At 44.1% G+C, this 8,509-nt stretch overlaps 1 long non-coding RNA gene across 1 annotated transcript in view; it reads left to right on the top strand.

Annotated features, from left to right (window-relative positions):
- The window catches only part of LOC146338833 (uncharacterized), a 247,934-nt gene extending 242,241 nt beyond the window's left edge, over positions 1-5,693 (top strand). The window contains exon 2 of the long non-coding RNA XR_014784718.1: positions 5,602-5,693. This is a non-coding gene — a long non-coding RNA (uncharacterized LOC146338833). The remainder of the gene's footprint in view (positions 1-5,601) is intronic.
- The last annotated feature ends 2,816 nt before the right edge of the window (positions 5,694-8,509 follow it).

Raw genomic sequence — 8,509 nt, 5'->3', positions numbered from 1 at the left:
GTGAGCGCCACCTGTGAAAAATTGTCAGAGAATTTCTCCTCCCCTAGGAGAAATTTGGTGAAATTGTCCCCCCAATTTCTCTGCCCACAAATAGGGTGGAGTATGTCAAGAGGTCATTTGCGCTCAGCTGTAGTACATACCCAAGTTCCTTGTAGACTCTTAGAGATTAATTAACACCACAGTAGTCCATTGTATAACTTAGGTTCCCCGTCCTTAGCAGGATGTTTTGAATGTTGCTGCTTTTATTTTGAAGACAAGGACGTGGTTTTGAAATTTCAAAGAAAAGAAAAATCTGCAATATTCTAGAAATGAATAAGTTGCTCACAGCCCTAATCATGGCCCTGATGAAAGTCTGATGGGGTTGTCTTGAATGTCCACAAACTGGTTTTGTCTCACATTCTGACTGGGGGCAACAACTGCTAAGAAAAATAAATAAACTAAGACGAAGACTAAACTTTTTAGGTTGCAGAGCTACCATGAATGCTGACGGTCATAAAAAGCATAGGAGGAAGCTGAAAGGCAGCATATCCTCTCCACCACCATAGCACCATCATCATCATAGAAGAAGATCCATTATAATCATCAATATTGGAAGAGGATTACAGAGTTTGTCCAGTGTTCAAATTCCTTCACATAAATTATCTTGCAATGTTTACAACAACCCTGCAGGGGAGGTCAGTCTAATTCTCCCCATAAATTACAGACCTTTGGAGGCTGGGAGAGAATGGTTGCCAGCCTACCCTTTTTAGAGATGCTGCTCTGCTCTGCAGCATTAACATCTCAGATTGCTAACAGAATACATTCACATTTCCCCTTTGAATGGAAACCGTGCAGAATGAATTCCAAAGGCCATACTGGAAAGCAAACCACTGTGTAGAGTTCCAGGGTGGCATGGAATAATACCCCTGGAACAATACCCCTAGAAACAATATCCCTCCATCCATCTGTGCCTCTTGTACCCTGTAGGCTGACAGCCTGCCCGAACAAACTTTCACAAAGTTACTCACTGTGCAAAACACAGGCTGGGTCCAGGTTAACTCTCTCCCCAGCAAGGACAGGACTGGCAATGGGAAACACTCGGCATTCCTAGGCAATATCGAAGCATCTATGGGCATTTGTCGTCCTGGTTCCATGGAAAGAATAAATGGCTCTTGAAGGCAGCCAGTGTCTGCCTCTTCCTTTGTGTCTTTCTTTTTCCCTGTGCCCTGGCTCTTTTATAGATCGAGCCCCCAGTGGACCCTTTCAGAGATTAGGAAGGGGTTCTTAGGGAACTGAATGGTGAGGAAAGATGCTTCCTCCCCGTCTCCGCTTTGCTTCCCTTGAGGGCTGTCAGTATGGTCCTGAAAGAAGGGGAGGGAAGAGGGAAGGGCTCAGAAAGAATCTCTCCCCCTCCCTCGTGTTCCAGCATCCTCCAGCCCTTCATCCTTGGAGCAGACTGCAGGGAGTATCGGCAATTCAATAGCAGCCTGGAGTGAAAAGAGAGACCCAATTTCACAGAACATGTTCAATAACGAATCAATGCCGGCAAAGACAGTTCATAAAATACCCCCCCCCCTTTAGCCCCCCTTTAACACTTGCTGCTACCAGCACTCATTGTATCACTGTTCTTTGACTTTGGAGGCACCAAGCAGAGTTTAAAGAAGAAGAAGAAGAAGAAGAAGAAGAAGAAGAAGAAGAAGAAGAAGAAGAAGAAGAAGAAGAAGAAGAAGCAGCAGCAGCAGCAGCAGCGGCAGCTTCCTTTAAAACACTGAGTTTTGGAAGTTCCAGACCAAAAGGGGACCACAGTGTGGTCTGCAGAAGATTTATAGTGTGTGTTAAGTTGTTGTTTTTGTTGGTGGTGGCTGTGGGGATAGATGAAGTCCCAGCTTCCCAGGAGAAACGTGTCTTTCATTAGAAAGTGGGATCTCAGCACTGGAGCTGCTGATAAATTCTCCCATCAAAACACTGAGGGATAAATGTAACAGAGCTGTCTGTGCTCATGACTTTGCATTTAATGCAGGAGCTTATGCATGTGTGTGCATCAGTGTGCTCACGCACACAAGCAGCAAATGGATGGTGGTTTGGGACACTGAAAAAGTGTGTGTGTCACACACTCAAATATAGATACAAACACACACATTCACACATACAGTTGCCAATGTTTCATCCCAATCTCCCAACATTTCATCACATTCTAGTGCAGAGCTAGGTCACCTGGTATCTGTCATATGTTTTGGACTACAATACCCATGAGCCCCAAGCAGCATGGCTAATGGTCAGGGATTGTGGGAGTTGTAATCCCAAACATCTGGAGGGCACCATGTTGCCTAGCCCTGATCTAGGGAGAACAAAATTGCTTCCACACTAGAACCCTTACATCCTTTCAATTAGTGTATTTATACCCCACTTTTCTTCCATCATGGAATGGAAGGGGACACACATGGGGTTCCCAGGCCCATCTCACATCCAAGCATTGACTCGGTCCAGACCTGCTTTGTTTCAAAAGCCCTGGGATCTTTGAAACTAAGCAATTAGCTAGTAGCCAGATTTCTGAAATAGTCGCTGGTAGCAAAAATGAAAATGGACGTTCTACACAGGCATTTCCAGCAGTGCTATATTGCCCAGCAGTGCTCTGCCTCACGGTCAAGACTCTGCAATCATGTTTTCTCAATGGCTGCCTGGAGTACCTATGTCATGCCTGCTTCTAAGGGGGTTGGAATGTGGCCTGTGTAAAGTGAGAGGGTCATGGAATGGAGGGAGGAGGGAGCAAAATACCCGTCTGAAAGAGAAGATGGTTGGGACCAGAGAAGAAGAGGAGGAGGCAGCAGCAGCAGAGTGAAGGAATAGACCTGAGAAGAAAATTCAGGTAAGCTCGCAGAGTGGCAAAGAAGACAAAGAAGCAGATAAAGAAGCCTTCAGCCAGAGAAAGGGTGAACCTCCACAACAGATATTGCCAGCAAAAGATTAAGGGCACAGTCCCATGCACATTTAGATGGGGGGGGGAGCCCTACAACTCCCAGCATGCCCCAGCCAGCATGCTGGGAGTTGTAGGACTTTTTTTTCTGTCTAAACATGCATATAATTTCACCCCAAGGGAACTTAGGCAAGCAAGTGTTGTTGGTCTAACACTGTGCTTTACAGTGAACTGTGGTTTAAAGTTAGAGCTGTTCATATTTGGTTTTATAGTTCTATTCATCATTTCCTGAATATTGTTATTTACCAGACATTCTAAAGTTCAGTAAATACTGTTAAATATGTATCTGCTTGTCTCTGGAGTGATAGCAACCTGCCCTTCCTCATCCTTATTATACGAATGTGAGACATTACAGATATTGTCAAAAGGCAAGGTATCATCCATATAATTATTATCATCATCATCATCATCATTTATTAACATTTATATACTGCCTTATTCTGCTAAAAAGCCACCAAGGTGGTGTACAACAATATAAACAGCAAAACCTTAAAACAATACAAAGAAGAACGTCACGAACAGTAACCATATTAAAACTACATATTTCAAGGCCAAGAGAATAGGGGCCAATCCCGGTTCTTGAAGGAGCACATCCCATAGTTTGGGGGCAACACAGGCTTATAATCATCCAGTGCAGGGCAGGAGGAGCAGTGGAGGCGATCTTCACCTCCCATCCTCCCCACCTTGCAGATTTCACTAGATGGGCTTTTTAGCCCATCTGGCAAGGGCTCTTTGGAGGGGAAAGGAAGGTGGCTGGAGGAAGCTCAGGATATCGCATATCCTGGCCTCTCTGGTCTTCTCCCCTCCCGGTCCACTGGAACACCCCTTTTCCCCCTCTCCAAGGTCGATTTTCCAACCTCAAGGGCCAGCCAGTGCAGTTCTTTCTGCACCAGCTGCAAGGAGGCAGGGGATGGGGGGGCAGATCTCCAGCTCCCTCTTACGAGGTCAGAGCACTGTCTCCGACTTTGGAGGGGGGAATCCCCACAATCCTATGGCCACTCCGACAATGTCTAGGTGCCATAGGATTGCACCCCAACTCATGGGAGATATCCGTTCTCTTCCTTAATGGGAATCAATGGCTAAAAGGTGATCAGTCATATCAGCACTGATTATTAGTGACTATTAACTACTGGGCACGCCACAAACACACACTTCGGTAAGGGCTGGAGAGAAACAGTTTCACAGTTTTGAATGTAGCCAGGAAAGAAAACAGATGGCTGTGTTCAGCAGCTGGCTGGAAATTCCCCAGAACCAACCCAAAACTTTAACCACTGCCCTGCTCTGTATTGCAAAATAGCCCCCAAATAGGTTACATCTGTGTTTGCCCAATGGATTATTACATGATACTGCTCAATATGAATGTAATTTTCCTTGAAATATGAATCCTTCTAGAAGGAAAGTTCCACATTTTGATCACTTAACGTACTTCGGGGACTTGCATTTAATTTGTCAATATAGCTACATAACTTCATTAGAAGGCATTATTGTCAAACACCACAGACACAGGCGCACATACTTGGGCTCTCTACCATCACCACCAGCTACATTTTTAAATGCTTTAACAATCATATATGGGTAATTACTTCTGCCTGGTATCCATTACAAGCAGAGGCTTTACAAGCATGCATCATCAAAGAACAATAAAAGGGTGGATGAAATTAATTTTTGGAAGGCTGGCATAGTCTCAGCAATGACAGAAAACTGGCTTCAGTTACAAATCCAGTCCTCTCTTTATTCATGAATATCTGTCCCACTGTGGATTCCTGGTATAAGGATAACTCTCAACACACAGGCTAAATCTACACTGAAAACTTAAACTGGGGATTAATTTAAACTTAAACTGGGGATTAAACTTAAACTGGGGATTAAACTTAAACTGGGGATTAAACTTAAACTGGGGATTAACTGCCTCAGCTTGTCTCAAGGGACCCTGTGACTTGTAGTTGCACAAGGCTGATGAGAATTTTCTGATAATGGATCCTGTCATATACCAAAGTTACATTCCCCATCATTCTTTAGGAGGAAGCCATATCGTTCAAGCCAGAGGAGTTTCAGCATGCCTGTAGGTTACATTTCTAGGGGCTCTTTTTTACATGAGGCATTTATCGTGCGCTCATCATTCCCTACCCCTTCATGGATCACTGCCTTATTGTGGCAAAGGGGCTTGCGTAACTCAGTGAAGCCATAAGCTATTCCGTGCAGGGCCACCCAAGACGGACAGGTCATGGCAGAGAGTTCTGACAAAATGTGGTCCACTGGAGAAGGAAATGGCAACCCACTCCAGTATTCCTGCCAAGAAAACCCCATGGAACGTATCACAAGGCTAAAAGATACGACGCTGGAAGATGAGCCCCTCAGGTCGGAAAGTGTCCAGTATACTACTGGGGAAGAGCAGAGGGAATTTCCAAGTAGCTCCAGAAAGAGTGAAGCGGCTGGGCCAAAGCCGAAAGGACACTCAGCTGTGGATGTGTCTGGTGGCGAAAAGAAAATCCAATGCTGTAAAGAACAATATTGTTTAGGAACCTGGAATGTCAGATCAATGAATCAAGGCAAGCTGGAGGTGGTCAAACATGAGATGGCAAGATTGAACATCGACATCTTGGGAATCAGCGAACGAAAATGGACAAGCATGAGCTAATTTAATTCAGGTGATGATCATATCTACTACTGTAGGCAAGAATCCCTTAGAAGAAATGGAGTAGCACTCATAGTCAACAAAAGGGTGGGAAAAGCAGTACTGGGGTACAATCTCAAAAACAAGAGAATGATCTCAGTACAAATCCAAGGCATACCATTCAACATCACAGTAATGCAAGTCTGTGCCCCAACCACTGAGGCCGAAGAAGCTGAGGTTGATCGGTTCTATGAAGACCTACAACACCTTCTAGAACTAACACCAAAAAAAGATCCTTTTCATCATAGGGGATTGGAATGCTAAAGTAGGAAGTCAAGAAATCACTGGGATAACAGACAAGCATGGCCTTGGTGCACAAAATGAAGCAGGACAAAGGCTAATAGAGTTTTGCCAAGAGAACACGCTAATCATAGCAAACACTCTTTTCCAACAGCACAAGAGGTGACTCTACACATGGACATCACCAGATGGTCAATATCGAAATCAGATTGATTATGTCCTTTGCAGCCAAAGATGGAGAAGCTCTATACAAGACCTGGAGCTGACTGTGGCTCAGATCATGAGCTTCTTGTTGCAAAATTTCAGCTTAAATTGAAGATCGTAGGGAAAACCACTAAACCATTCAGGTATGACCTAAATCATATCCCTTATGAATATACAGTGGAGGTGAGGAATAGATTTAAGGGATTAGACCTGATAGACAAGAGTGCCTGAGGATCTATGGACAGAGGTCCATAACATTGTTCAGGAGGCAGCAACAAAATCCATCCCAAAGAAAAAGAAATGCAAGAAAGCAAAGTGGCTGTGTGATGAGGCTTTAGAAGTAGCTGAGGAAAGAAGGGAAGCGAAAAGCAAAGGAGAAAGGGGAAGATATACCCAACTGAATGCAGAGTTCCAGAGAACAGCAAGGAGAGACAAGAAGGCCGTCTTAAATGAACAATGCAAAAAAATCGAGGAGAACAATAAAATGGGAAAGACTAGAGATCTTTTCAAGAAAATTGGAGATCTCAAGGGAACGTTTTGTGCAAAGATGGGCATGATAAAGGACAAAGAAGGCAGGGACCTAACAGAAGCAGATGAGATTAAGAAGAGGCAGAAAGAATACACAGAAGAACTATACAGGAAAATTCTTAATGTCCATGATAGTGCAGTCACTGAACTTGAGCCGGACATCCTCGAGAGTGAAGTCAAGTGGGCCTTAGGAAGCATTACTAACAACAAAGCTAGCGAAGATGACAGTAGTCCAGCTGAGCTATTTAAAATCCTAAAAGATGATGCTGTTAAAGTGCTGCACTCAATATGCCAACAAATTTGAAACACTCAACAGGGGCCACAAGACTGGAAAAGGTCAGTTTACATTCCTATTCCAAAGAAGGGCAATGCCAAAGAGTGTTCGAACTACCGTACAATTGCGCTCATTTCACATGCCAGCAAGGTTATGCTCAAAATCCTACAAGCTAGGCTTCAGCAGTATGCGAACCGAGAACTACCGGAAGTACAAGCTGGGTTTCGAAGAGGCAGAAGAACTAGAGATCAAATCGCCAACATTCGCTGCATCATGGAGAAAGCAAGAGAATTCCAGAAAAACATCTCTTTCTGCTTCATTGACTATGCTAAAGCCTTTGATTGTGTGGATCACAACAAACTGTGGCAAATTCTTAAAGAGATGGGAGTACCAGACCACCTTACCTGTCTCCTGAGAAACCTGTACAAGGGTCAAGAAGCAACAGTAAGAACCGGACATGGAACACCCGATTGGTTCAAAATTGGGAAAGGAGTACGACAAGGCTGTATATTGTTGCCCTGCTTATTTAACTTATATGCAGAGTACATCATGAGAAACGTTGGGTTGGATGAATCACAGGTCGGAATTAAGATTGCTGGGAGAATTATCAACAACCTCAGATACGCAGACGATATCACCCTAATGGCAGAAAGTGAAGAGGATCTCAACAGCCTCTTGTCGAGGGTGAAAGAGGAGAGTGCAAAAGCTGGTTTGAAACTCAACTTTAAAAAAGCTCAGATCATGGCATCTGGCCCCATCACTTCCTGGCATATAGAAGGGGAAGAAATGGAAGCAGTGACAGAATTTATTTTCTTGGGCTCCAAGATCACTGCAGACGGTGACTGTAGCCATGAAATTAAAAGATGCTTGCTCCTTGGGAGGAAAGCTATGGCCAACCTAGACAGCATAGTAAGAAGCAGAGACATCACCTTGCCGTCAAAGGTTCGTATAATCAAAGCTATGGTTTTCCCAGTAGCAATGTATGGCTGTGAGAGCAGGACTATAAGGAAGGCTGAGCGCCGAAGAATTGAATTGATGCTTTCGAACTGTGGTGCTGGAGAAGACTCTTACGAGTCCCCTGGACTGCAAGGAGGTCAGATCAGTCCATCCTAAAGGAAATCAACCCTGAGTGCTCCTTGGAAGGACAGATACTGAAGCTGAAGCTCAAATATTTTGCCACATAATGCAAAGATAAAACTCACTGGAAAAGACCCTGATGCTGGGAAAGATTGAAGGCAAAAGGAGAAGGGGACGGCAGAGGATGAGATGGCTAGATAGCATCACTGATGCAATGAATATGAACTTGAGCTTGCTCCGGGAGAGAGCGGAGGACAGGAAGGCCTGGCGTGCTATGGCCCATGGGGTCATGAAGAGTCGGACATGACTTAACGACTGAACAACAACAACATCATTCCCTATCCCTGGTTGTTTATGGGTTCTTTAGACAATGTTGTGACTCTCCAGTTTCACTTCTGTGTCTAACCTGTGCTTTCAGCGACTTTATTTATTTATTTATTTATTTATTTATTTATTTATTTATTTTATTAATCGCCCATCTGGCTGGTCACCCAGCCACTCTGGGTGATGTACAACAACAAAACAGTTAAAACAATAAAATTCTACATTAAAAACATCA

Source organism: Heloderma suspectum, chromosome 8 (genome assembly GCF_057233095.1).
Source record: "Heloderma suspectum isolate Gila_16-S chromosome 8, 16-S_ref, whole genome shotgun sequence".
NCBI lineage: Eukaryota > Metazoa > Chordata > Lepidosauria > Squamata > Helodermatidae > Heloderma > Heloderma suspectum.
This window is presented reverse-complemented; position numbering and strand designations above follow the sequence as displayed.